The sequence below is a fragment of the Hemiscyllium ocellatum genome, chromosome 39 (genome assembly GCF_020745735.1).
Source record: "Hemiscyllium ocellatum isolate sHemOce1 chromosome 39, sHemOce1.pat.X.cur, whole genome shotgun sequence".
NCBI lineage: Eukaryota > Metazoa > Chordata > Chondrichthyes > Orectolobiformes > Hemiscylliidae > Hemiscyllium > Hemiscyllium ocellatum.
This window is the reverse complement of record NC_083439.1, coordinates 41,023,083-41,036,948: the sequence shown is the minus strand read 5'-3', so window position 1 is coordinate 41,036,948 and position 13,866 is coordinate 41,023,083.

Below are 13,866 nucleotides of genomic sequence, written 5' to 3'. Positions count from 1 at the left end.
GGGGCAGGGAAATTATGATGCAGTGAGGCATGATTTAGGATGGGTGGATTGGAAAAACAGGCTTCAAGAGAAGAACACTAATGAGATGTGGGGATTGTTCAAGGAGCAGCTACTACGTGTCCTCAATAAGTATGTACCAGTCAGGCATGGTGTAAAGGGCCTTGTGAGGCAGCCGTGGTTTAGTAAGGAATTGGAATCCCTTGTGAAAGCGAAGAAGGCGGCATATGTAAAGATGAGGCGTGAAGGTTCAGTTGGGGCGATAGAGGTAGCCAGGAAGGATCTAAAGAGAGAGCTAAGAGATGCGAGAAGGGGACATGAAAAGTCTTTAGCTGGTAGGATTAGGGAAAACCCAAAGGCTTTCTATAGGTATGTCAGGAATAAAAGGATGACTAGTGTAGGTATCGGTCCAGTCAAGGATAGTAGTGGGAAGTTGTGTGTGGAGGCGGAGGAGATTGGAGAGACACTAAATCAATACTTTTCGTCAGTATTCAATCAGGAACAGGACACTCTTGCTGATGTGAATATGGAGTCACAAATGATTAGAATGGATGGCCTGTAAATATGCAGGGAAGAGGTTCTGGGAATATTGGAGAGGATGAAAATAGGCCCTCCTGGGCCTGATGAATGAGAGGAGCTCGACTCATTGAATTAGCCCTTGCAGTTTGTTTGATTGAATGAATGAGAGAAGGTCAACTCAAAGAATTATTCCTTGCAGTCTCTTTCATTGAATGAATGCGAGCAGTTTGTTTAATCGAATGAATGGCAAAAGCTGGACTCATTGGATTAGCACATGCAGCGTGTTTCATAGAATGAATGAGTGCAGTTTGATTCATTGAGTGAATGCAGTTGGATTCACTAAATAAATGATTTACGTTAGTTTCATTGCATCAACGAATACCTTTTCATTCAATGAATCATTGATTGAAGTTCGATACAAAGTTTGAATGAATGAAATTTGTTTCTTGAAATAATGGCAAAAGCTCCACTCATTGAATTAACACGGTCAGTCAGTTTCATTGAATGAGTAAATGCAGTCTGTTTCTTTTAATCCATGCCTTAAGCTCGTTGCATTGAATGATTGAAAGAAGATCAACACATTGAAGTAACACGTGCAGTTATCTTCGTCGAACGAATGAGTTTAGCTGGTAGCACTGAATGAAATGCAGAAGTTCTCCACTTTGAATTAACACGTGCAGTCCGTTTCCTTCAATGAATGAATGCAGTTTGATTCACTAAGTAAATGAGTAAAGTTGGTTTCAATGAATCAAAGAATAAGGTTTGATTCATTGACTCAATGGTTGAAGTTTTATTCAATGTTTGAATGAATGTCGTTTGTTTCCTTGAATGAAAGGGTTACGCTCGAGAAATGGAATAAATGAGAGAAACTCTACTCATTGCACTAACCCGTGCATTCTGTTTGATTGAATGAATGTATGCAGTTTGTTTGATTGAAAAAATGCATTTGGCTCGAAGCATGATTTAATGAAAGAAAGCTCTACTCATTGAATTAACACGTTCTGCTTGTTTCATTGAACGAATGATTCAAGCTTGACACATTGAATGAATGAGTGAAACTCTACTCATTGAATTAACAGATGCAGCCTGTTTCATTGAATGAATGCATGCAGTTTGTTTCATTGAATGAATGCGTTTAGCTCGTTGCATTGAATGAAAGCAGATGCTCTATTCTTTGATTTAACACATGCAGTGAGTTTCACTGAATGAATGAATGCAGTTTGATTCCCTAAGTAAAAGAGTAAAGTTGGTTTCCTTGAATCAACGAATAAGGTTTGATTCATTGAATCAATGTCTGAAATTTTATGCAACGTTTGAATGAATGTCGTTTGCTTCCTTGAATGAAAGGGTTACGCTCGAGAAATGGAATAAATGAGAGAAACTCTACTCATTCCACTCACCCATTCATTCTCTATCATTGAATGGATGCATGCAGTTTGTTGCACTGAATGAAAGTGTGCAGTTTCGTTCTTTGAATTCAGCAAGATCTGGAAAAATTGGATTAGCATGCTTAGTGTTTTTCATTGAACGAATGTCTGATCTTTGATTCATTGAGTGATTGAATGCTGTTGGATTTCCTTAAGGAATGAGTTAAGTTTGTTTCATTGAATCAATGAATTGCGGTTGATTTTTTGAATCCATAATTGAAGATTGAATCAATGAATGAACGAATGCAGTTTGTTGAATTGAATTAAAGCGTTAAGCTCGAGACATTGCATAAATGAGAGAAGCTTCACACATTGAATTAGCACGTACAGTTTGTTTCATTGAACGAACGTGTGAATTTTTTTTTGTTGAGTCAATGCGCTGAACTCGTGACATTAAATGAATGAGAGGAGCTCGACTCATTGAATTAGCATTTGCAGTTTGTTTCATTGAATGAATGAGAGACGGTCAACTCAAAGAATTATTCCTTGCAGTCTCTTTCATTGAATGAATGCGAGCAGTTTGTTTAATCGAATGAATGGCAAAAGCTGGACTCATTGGATTAGCACATGCAGTGTGTTTCATAGAATGAATGAGTGCAGTTTGATTCATTGAGTGAATGCAGTTGGATTCACTAAATAAATGATTTACGTTAGTTTCATTGCATCAACGAATACCTTTTCATTCAATGAATCATTGATTGAAGTTCGATACAAAGTTTGAATGAATGAAATTTGTTTCTTCCCAGATATTGACTGGGAGAGCTATTGCTCGAGTTCATTAGATGGGTCGGTGTTTGTCCAATGTGTGCATGGAGAGGGATAAGTGTGCGCCGCAGGGCAAGAGTTATAGCTGGGGGCAGGGAAATTATGATGCAGTGAGGCATGATTTAGGATGGGTGGATTGGAAAAAACAGGCTTCAAGAGAAGAACACTAATGAGATGTGGGGATTGTTCAAGGAGCAGCTACTACGTGTCCTCAATAAGTATGTACCAGTCAGGCATGGTGTAAAGGGCCTTGTGAGGCAGCCGTGGTTTAGTAAGGAATTGGAATCCCTTGTGAAAGCGAAGAAGGCGGCATATGTAAAGATGAGGCGTGAAGGTTCAGTTGGGGCGATAGAGGTAGCCAGGAAGGATCTAAAGAGAGAGCTAAGAGATGCGAGAAGGGGACATGAAAAGTCTTTAGCTGGTAGGATTAGGGAAAACCCAAAGGCTTTCTATAGGTATGTCAGGAATAAAAGGATGACTAGTGTAGGTATCGGTCCAGTCAAGGATAGTAGTGGGAAGTTGTGTGTGGAGGCGGAGGAGATTGGAGAGACACTAAATCAATACTTTTCGTCAGTATTCAATCAGGAACAGGACACTGTTGCTGATGTGAATATGGAGTCACAAATGATTAGAATGGATGGCCTGTAAATATGCAGGGAAGAGGTTCTGGGAATATTGGAGAGGATGAAAATAGGCCCTCCTGGGCCTGATGAATGAGAGGAGCTCGACTCATTGAATTAGCCCTTGCAGTTTGTTTGATTGAATGAATGAGAGAAGGTCAACTCAAAGAATTATTCCTTGCAGTCTCTTTCATTGAATGAATGCGAGCAGTTTGTTTAATCGAATGAATGGCAAAAGCTGGACTCATTGGATTAGCACATGCAGCGTGTTTCATAGAATGAATGAGTGCAGTTTGATTCATTGAGTGAATGCAGTTGGATTCACTAAATAAATGATTTACGTTAGTTTCATTGCATCAACGAATACCTTTTCATTCAATGAATCATTGATTGAAGTTCGATACAAAGTTTGAATGAATGAAATTTGTTTCTTGAAATAATGGCAAAAGCTCCACTCATTGAATTAACACGGTCAGTCAGTTTCATTGAATGAGTAAATGCAGTCTGTTTCTTTTAATCCATGCCTTAAGCTCGTTGCATTGAATGATTGAAAGAAGATCAACACATTGAAGTAACACGTGCAGTTATCTTCGTCGAACGAATGAGTTTAGCTGGTAGCACTGAATGAAATGCAGAAGTTCTCCACTTTGAATTAACACGTGCAGTCCGTTTCCTTCAATGAATGAATGCAGTTTGATTCACTAAGTAAATGAGTAAAGTTGGTTTCAATGAATCAAAGAATAAGGTTTGATTCATTGACTCAATGGTTGAAGTTTTATTCAATGTTTGAATGAATGTCGTTTGTTTCCTTGAATGAAAGGGTTACGCTCGAGAAATGGAATAAATGAGAGAAACTCTACTCATTGCACTAACCCGTGCATTCTGTTTGATTGAATGAATGTATGCAGTTTGTTTGATTGAAAAAATGCATTTAGCTCGAAGCATGATTTAATGAAAGAAAGCTCTACTCATTGAATTAACACGTTCTGCTTGTTTCATTGAACGAATGATTCAAGCTTGACACATTGAATGAATGAGTGAAACTCTACTCATTGAATTAACAGATGCAGCCTGTTTCATTGAATGAATGCATGCAGTTTGTTTCATTGAATGAATGCGTTTAGCTCGTTGCATTGAATGAAAGCAGATGCTCTATTCTTTGATTTAACACATGCAGTGAGTTTCACTGAATGAATGAATGCAGTTTGATTCCCTAAGTAAAAGAGTAAAGTTGGTTTCCTTGAATCAACGAATAAGGTTTGATTCATTGAATCAATGTCTGAAATTTTATGCAACGTTTGAATGAATGTCGTTTGCTTCCTTGAATGAAAGGGTTACGCTCGAGAAATGGAATAAATGAGAGAAACTCTACTCATTCCACTCACCCATTCATTCTCTATCATTGAATGGATGCATGCAGTTTGTTGCACTGAATGAAAGTGTGCAGTTTCGTTCTTTGAATTCAGCAAGATCTGGAAAAATTGGATTAGCATGCTTAGTGTTTTTCATTGAACGAATGTCTGATCTTTGATTCATTGAGTGATTGAATGCTGTTGGATTTCCTTAAGGAATGAGTTAAGTTTGTTTCATTGAATCAATGAATTGCGGTTGATTTTTTGAATCCATAATTGAAGATTGAATCAATGAATGAACGAATGCAGTTTGTTGAATTGAATTAAAGCGTTAAGCTCGAGACATTGCATAAATGAGAGAAGCTTCACACATTGAATTAGCACGTACAGTTTGTTTCATTGAACGAACGTGTGAATTTTTTTTTGTTGAGTCAATGCGCTGAACTCGTGACATTAAATGAATGAGAGGAGCTCGACTCATTGAATTAGCATTTGCAGTTTGTTTCATTGAATGAATGAGAGACGGTCAACTCAAAGAATTATTCCTTGCAGTCTCTTTCATTGAATGAATGCGAGCAGTTTGTTTAATCGAATGAATGGCAAAAGCTGGACTCATTGGATTAGCACATGCAGTGTGTTTCATAGAATGAATGAGTGCAGTTTGATTCATTGAGTGAATGCAGTTGGATTCACTAAATAAATGATTTACGTTAGTTTCATTGCATCAACGAATACCTTTTCATTCAATGAATCATTGATTGAAGTTCGATACAAAGTTTGAATGAATGAAATTTGTTTCTTCCCAGATATTGACTGGGAGAGCTATTGCTCGAGTTCATTAGATGGGTCGGTGTTTGTCCAATGTGTGCATGGAGAGGGATAAGTGTGCGCCGCAGGGCAAGAGTTATAGCTGGGGGCAGGGAAATTATGATGCAGTGAGGCATGATTTAGGATGGGTGGATTGGAAAAACAGGCTTCAAGAGAAGAACACTAATGAGATGTGGGGATTGTTCAAGGAGCAGCTACTACGTGTCCTCAATAAGTATGTACCAGTCAGGCATGGTGTAAAGGGCCTTGTGAGGCAGCCGTGGTTTAGTAAGGAATTGGAATCCCTTGTGAAAGCGAAGAAGGCGGCATATGTAAAGATGAGGCGTGAAGGTTCAGTTGGGGCGATAGAGGTAGCCAGGAAGGATCTAAAGAGAGAGCTAAGAGATGCGAGAAGGGGACATGAAAAGTCTTTAGCTGGTAGGATTAGGGAAAACCCAAAGGCTTTCTATAGGTATGTCAGGAATAAAAGGATGACTAGTGTAGGTATCGGTCCAGTCAAGGATAGTAGTGGGAAGTTGTGTGTGGAGGCGGAGGAGATTGGAGAGACACTAAATCAATACTTTTCGTCAGTATTCAATCAGGAACAGGACACTGTTGCTGATGTGAATATGGAGTCACAAATGATTAGAATGGATGGCCTGTAAATATGCAGGGAAGAGGTTCTGGGAATATTGGAGAGGATGAAAATAGGCCCTCCTGGGCCTGATGAATGAGAGGAGCTCGACTCATTGAATTAGCCCTTGCAGTTTGTTTGATTGAATGAATGAGAGAAGGTCAACTCAAAGAATTATTCCTTGCAGTCTCTTTCATTGAATGAATGCGAGCAGTTTGTTTAATCGAATGAATGGCAAAAGCTGGACTCATTGGATTAGCACATGCAGCGTGTTTCATAGAATGAATGAGTGCAGTTTGATTCATTGAGTGAATGCAGTTGGATTCACTAAATAAATGATTTACGTTAGTTTCATTGCATCAACGAATACCTTTTCATTCAATGAATCATTGATTGAAGTTCGATACAAAGTTTGAATGAATGAAATTTGTTTCTTGAAATAATGGCAAAAGCTCCACTCATTGAATTAACACGGTCAGTCAGTTTCATTGAATGAGTAAATGCAGTCTGTTTCTTTTAATCCATGCCTTAAGCTCGTTGCATTGAATGATTGAAAGAAGATCAACACATTGAAGTAACACGTGCAGTTATCTTCGTCGAACGAATGAGTTTAGCTGGTAGCACTGAATGAAATGCAGAAGTTCTCCACTTTGAATTAACACGTGCAGTCCGTTTCCTTCAATGAATGAATGCAGTTTGATTCACTAAGTAAATGAGTAAAGTTGGTTTCAATGAATCAAAGAATAAGGTTTGATTCATTGACTCAATGGTTGAAGTTTTATTCAATGTTTGAATGAATGTCGTTTGTTTCCTTGAATGAAAGGGTTACGCTCGAGAAATGGAATAAATGAGAGAAACTCTACTCATTGCACTAACCCGTGCATTCTGTTTGATTGAATGAATGTATGCAGTTTGTTTGATTGAAAAAATGCATTTAGCTCGAAGCATGATTTAATGAAAGAAAGCTCTACTCATTGAATTAACACGTTCTGCTTGTTTCATTGAACGAATGATTCAAGCTTGACACATTGAATGAATGAGTGAAACTCTACTCATTGAATTAACAGATGCAGCCTGTTTCATTGAATGAATGCATGCAGTTTGTTTCATTGAATGAATGCGTTTAGCTCGTTGCATTGAATGAAAGCAGATGCTCTATTCTTTGATTTAACACATGCAGTGAGTTTCACTGAATGAATGAATGCAGTTTGATTCCCTAAGTAAAAGAGTAAAGTTGGTTTCCTTGAATCAACGAATAAGGTTTGATTCATTGAATCAATGTCTGAAATTTTATGCAACGTTTGAATGAATGTCGTTTGCTTCCTTGAATGAAAGGGTTACGCTCGAGAAATGGAATAAATGAGAGAAACTCTACTCATTCCACTCACCCATTCATTCTCTATCATTGAATGGATGCATGCAGTTTGTTGCACTGAATGAAAGTGTGCAGTTTCGTTCTTTGAATTCAGCAAGATCTGGAAAAATTGGATTAGCATGCTTAGTGTTTTTCATTGAACGAATGTCTGATCTTTGATTCATTGAGTGATTGAATGCTGTTGGATTTCCTTAAGGAATGAGTTAAGTTTGTTTCATTGAATCAATGAATTGCGGTTGATTTTTTGAATCCATAATTGAAGATTGAATCAATGAATGAACGAATGCAGTTTGTTGAATTGAATTAAAGCGTTAAGCTCGAGACATTGCATAAATGAGAGAAGCTTCACACATTGAATTAGCACGTACAGTTTGTTTCATTGAACGAACGTGTGAATTTTTTTTTGTTGAGTCAATGCGCTGAACTCGTGACATTAAATGAATGAGAGGAGCTCGACTCATTGAATTAGCATTTGCAGTTTGTTTCATTGAATGAATGAGAGACGGTCAACTCAAAGAATTATTCCTTGCAGTCTCTTTCATTGAATGAATGCGAGCAGTTTGTTTAATCGAATGAATGGCAAAAGCTGGACTCATTGGATTAGCACATGCAGTGTGTTTCATAGAATGAATGAGTGCAGTTTGATTCATTGAGTGAATGCAGTTGGATTCACTAAATCAATGATTTACGTTAGTTTCATTGCATCAACGAATACCTTTTCATTCAATGAATCATTGATTGAAGTTCGATACAAAGTTTGAATGAATGAAATTTGTTTCTTCCCAGATATTGACTGGGAGAGCTATTGCTCGAGTTCATTAGATGGGTCGGTGTTTGTCCAATGTGTGCAGGAGGGTTTCCTGACACAATATGTCGACAGGCCAACAAGAGGTGAGGCTATACTGGATTTGGATCTCGGTAATCAACCAGGCCAGGTGTTAGACTGGGAGGTAGGTGAGCACTTCGGGGACAGTGACCACAACTCGGTGACTTTTACTTTAGTGATGGAGAGGGATAAGTGTGCGCCGCAGGGCAAGAGTTATAGCTGGGGGCAGGGAAATTATGATGCAGTGAGGCATGATTTAGGATGGGTGGATTGGAAAAACAGGCTTCAAGAGAAGAACACTAATGAGATGTGGGGATTGTTCAAGGAGCAGCTACTACGTGTCCTCAATAAGTATGTACCAGTCAGGCATGGTGTAAAGGGCCTTGTGAGGCAGCCGTGGTTTAGTAAGGAATTGGAATCCCTTGTGAAAGCGAAGAAGGCGGCATATGTAAAGATGAGGCGTGAAGGTTCAGTTGGGGCGATAGAGGTAGCCAGGAAGGATCTAAAGAGAGAGCTAAGAGATGCGAGAAGGGGACATGAAAAGTCTTTAGCTGGTAGGATTAGGGAAAACCCAAAGGCTTTCTATAGGTATGTCAGGAATAAAAGGATGACTAGTGTAGGTATCGGTCCAGTCAAGTGGGAAGTTGTGTGTGGAGGCGGAGGAGATTGGAGAGACACTAAATCAATACTTTTCGTCAGTATTCAATCAGGAACAGGACACTGTTGCTGATGTGAATATGGAGTCACAAATGATTAGAATGGATGGCCTGTAAATATGCAGGGAAGAGGTTCTGGGAATATTGGAGAGGATGAAAATAGGCCCTCCTGGGCCTGATGAATGAGAGGAGCTCGACTCATTGAATTAGCCCTTGCAGTTTGTTTGATTGAATGAATGAGAGAAGGTCAACTCAAAGAATTATTCCTTGCAGTCTCTTTCATTGAATGAACGCGAGCAGTTTGTTTAATCGAATGAATGGCAAAAGCTGGACTCATTGGATTAGCACATGCAGCGTGTTTCATAGAATGAATGAGTGCAGTTTGATTCATTGAGTGAATGCAGTTGGATTCACTAAATAAATGATTTACGTTAGTTTCATTGCATCAACGAATACCTTTTCATTCAATGAATCATTGATTGAAGTTCGATACAAAGTTTGAATGAATGAAATTTGTTTCTTGAAATAATGGCAAAAGCTCCACTCATTGAATTAACACGGTCAGTCAGTTTCATTGAATGAGTAAATGCAGTCTGTTTCTTTTAATCCATGCCTTAAGCTCGTTGCATTGAATGATTGAAAGAAGATCAACACATTGAAGTAACACGTGCAGTTATCTTCGTCGAACGAATGAGTTTAGCTGGTAGCACTGAATGAAATGCAGAAGTTCTCCACTTTGAATTAACACGTGCAGTCCGTTTCCTTCAATGAATGAATGCAGTTTGATTCACTAAGTAAATGAGTAAAGTTGGTTTCAATGAATCAAAGAATAAGGTTTGATTCATTGACTCAATGGTTGAAGTTTTATTCAATGTTTGAATGAATGTCGTTTGTTTCCTTGAATGAAAGGGTTACGCTCGAGAAATGGAATAAATGAGAGAAACTCTACTCATTGCACTAACCCGTGCATTCTGTTTGATTGAATGAATGTATGCAGTTTGTTTGATTGAAAAAATGCATTTAGCTCGAAGCATGATTTAATGAAAGAAAGCTCTACTCATTGAATTAACACGTTCTGCTTGTTTCATTGAACGAATGATTCAAGCTTGACACATTGAATGAATGAGTGAAACTCTACTCATTGAATTAACAGATGCAGCCTGTTTCATTGAATGCAGTTTGTTTCATTGAATGAATGCGTTTAGCTCGTTGCATTGAATGAAAGCAGATGCTCTATTCTTTGATTTAACACATGCAGTGAGTTTCACTGAATGAATGAATGCAGTTTGATTCCCTAAGTAAAAGAGTAAAGTTGGTTTCCTTGAATCAACGAATAAGGTTTGATTCATTGAATCAATGTCTGAAATTTTATGCAACGTTTGAATGAATGTCGTTTGCTTCCTTGAATGAAAGGGTTACGCTCGAGAAATGGAATAAATGAGAGAAACTCTACTCATTCCACTCACCCATTCATTCTCTATCATTGAATGGATGCATGCAGTTTGTTGCACTGAATGAAAGTGTGCAGTTTCGTTCTTTGAATTCAGCAAGATCTGGAAAAATTGGATTAGCATGCTTAGTGTCTTTCATTGAACGAATGTCTGATCTTTGATTCATTGAGTGATTGAATGCTGTTGGATTTCCTTAAGGAATGAGTTAAGTTTGTTTCATTGAATCAATGAATTGCGGTTGATTTTTTGAATCCATAATTGAAGATTGAATCAATGAATGAACGAATGCAGTTTGTTGAATTGAATTAAAGCGTTAAGCTCGAGACATTGCATAAATGAGAGAAGCTTCACACATTGAATTAGCACGTACAGTTTGTTTCATTGAACGAACGTGTGAATTTTTTTTTGTTGAGTCAATGCGCTGAACTCGTGACATTAAATGAATGAGAGGAGCTCGACTCATTGAATTAGCATTTGCAGTTTGTTTCATTGAATGAATGAGAGACGGTCAACTCAAAGAATTATTCCTTGCAGTCTCTTTCATTGAATGAATGCGAGCAGTTTGTTTAATCGAATGAATGGCAAAAGCTGGACTCATTGGATTAGCACATGCAGTGTGTTTCATAGAATGAATGAGTGCAGTTTGATTCATTGAGTGAATGCAGTTGGATTCACTAAATAAATGATTTACGTTAGTTTCATTGCATCAACGAATACCTTTTCATTCAATGAATCATTGATTGAAGTTCGATACAAAGTTTGAATGAATGAAATTTGTTTCTTCCCAGATATTGACTGGGAGAGCTATTGCTCGAGTTCATTAGATGGGTCGGTGTTTGTCCAATGTGTGCAGGAGGGTTTCCTGACACAATATGTCGACAGGCCAACAAGAGGTGAGGCTATACTGGATTTGGATCTCGGTAATGAACCAGGCCAGGTGTTAGACTGGGAGGTAGGTGAGCACTTCGGGGACAGTGACCACAACTCGGTGACTTTTACTTTAGTGATGGAGAGGGATAAGTGTGCGCCGCAGGGCAAGAGTTATAGCTGGGGGCAGGGAAATTATGATGCAGTGAGGCATGATTTAGGATGGGTGGATTGGAAAAACAGGCTTCAAGAGAAGAACACTAATGAGATGTGGGGATTGTTCAAGGAGCAGCTACTACGTGTCCTCAATAAGTATGTACCAGTCAGGCATGGTGTAAAGGGCCTTGTGAGGCAGCCGTGGTTTAGTAAGGAATTGGAATCCCTTGTGAAAGCGAAGAAGGCGGCATATGTAAAGATGAGGCGTGAAGGTTCAGTTGGGGCGATAGAGGTAGCCAGGAAGGATCTAAAGAGAGAGCTAAGAGATGCGAGAAGGGGACATGAAAAGTCTTTAGCTGGTAGGATTAGGGAAAACCCAAAGGCTTTCTATAGGTATGTCAGGAATAAAAGGATGACTAGTGTAGGTATCGGTCCAGTCAAGGATAGTAGTGGGAAGTTGTGTGTGGAGGCGGAGGAGATTGGAGAGACACTAAATCAATACTTTTCGTCAGTATTCAATCAGGAACAGGACACTGTTGCTGATGTGAATATGGAGTCACAAATGATTAGAATGGATGGCCTGTAAATATGCAGGGAAGAGGTTCTGGGAATATTGGAGAGGATGAAAATAGGCCCTCCTGGGCCTGATGAATGAGAGGAGCTCGACTCATTGAATTAGCCCTTGCAGTTTGTTTGATTGAATGAATGAGAGAAGGTCAACTCAAAGAATTATTCCTTGCAGTCTCTTTCATTGAATGAATGCGAGCAGTTTGTTTAATCGAATGAATGGCAAAAGCTGGACTCATTGGATTAGCACATGCAGCGTGTTTCATAGAATGAATGAGTGCAGTTTGATTCATTGAGTGAATGCAGTTGGATTCACTAAATAAATGATTTACGTTAGTTTCATTGCATCAACGAATACCTTTTCATTCAATGAATCATTGATTGAAGTTCGATACAAAGTTTGAATGAATGAAATTTGTTTCTTGAAATAATGGCAAAAGCTCCACTCATTGAATTAACACGGTCAGTCAGTTTCATTGAATGAGTAAATGCAGTCTGTTTCTTTTAATCCATGCCTTAAGCTCGTTGCATTGAATGATTGAAAGAAGATCAACACATTGAAGTAACACGTGCAGTTATCTTCGTCGAACGAATGAGTTTAGCTGGTAGCACTGAATGAAATGCAGAAGTTCTCCACTTTGAATTAACACGTGCAGTCCGTTTCCTTCAATGAATGAATGCAGTTTGATTCACTAAGTAAATGAGTAAAGTTGGTTTCAATGAATCAAAGAATAAGGTTTGATTCATTGACTCAATGGTTGAAGTTTTATTCAATGTTTGAATGAATGTCGTTTGTTTCCTTGAATGAAAGGGTTACGCTCGAGAAATGGAATAAATGAGAGAAACTCTACTCATTGCACTAACCCGTGCATTCTGTTTGATTGAATGAATGTATGCAGTTTGTTTGATTGAAAAAATGCATTTGGCTCGAAGCATGATTTAATGAAAGAAAGCTCTACTCATTGAATTAACACGTTCTGCTTGTTTCATTGAACGAATGATTCAAGCTTGACACATTGAATGAATGAGTGAAACTCTACTCATTGAATTAACAGATGCAGCCTGTTTCATTGAATGAATGCATGCAGTTTGTTTCATTGAATGAATGCGTTTAGCTCGTTGCATTGAATGAAAGCAGATGCTCTATTCTTTGATTTAACACATGCAGTGAGTTTCACTGAATGAATGAATGCAGTTTGATTCCCTAAGTAAAAGAGTAAAGTTGGTTTCCTTGAATCAACGAATAAGGTTTGATTCATTGAATCAATGTCTGAAATTTTATGCAACGTTTGAATGAATGTCGTTTGCTTCCTTGAATGAAAGGGTTACGCTGGAGAAATGGAATAAATGAGAGAAACTCTACTCATTCCACTCACCCATTCATTCTCTATCATTGAATGGATGCATGCAGTTTGTTGCACTGAATGAAAGTGTGCAGTTTCGTTCTTTGAATTCAGCAAGATCTGGAAAAATTGGATTAGCATGCTTAGTGTTTTTCATTGAACGAATGTCTGATCTTTGATTCATTGAGTGATTGAATGCTGTTGGATTTCCTTAAGGAATGAGTTAAGTTTGTTTCATTGAATCAATGAATTGCGGTTGATTTTTTGAATCCATAATTGAAGATTGAATCAATGAATGAACGAATGCAGTTTGTTGAATTGAATTAAAGCGTTAAGCTCGAGACATTGCATAAATGAGAGAAGCTTCACACATTGAATTAGCACGTACAGTTTGTTTCATTGAACGAACGTGTGAATTTTTTTTTGTTGAGTCAATGCGCTGAACTCGTGACATTAAATGAATGAGAGGAGCTCGACTCATTGAATTAGCATTTGCAGTTTGTT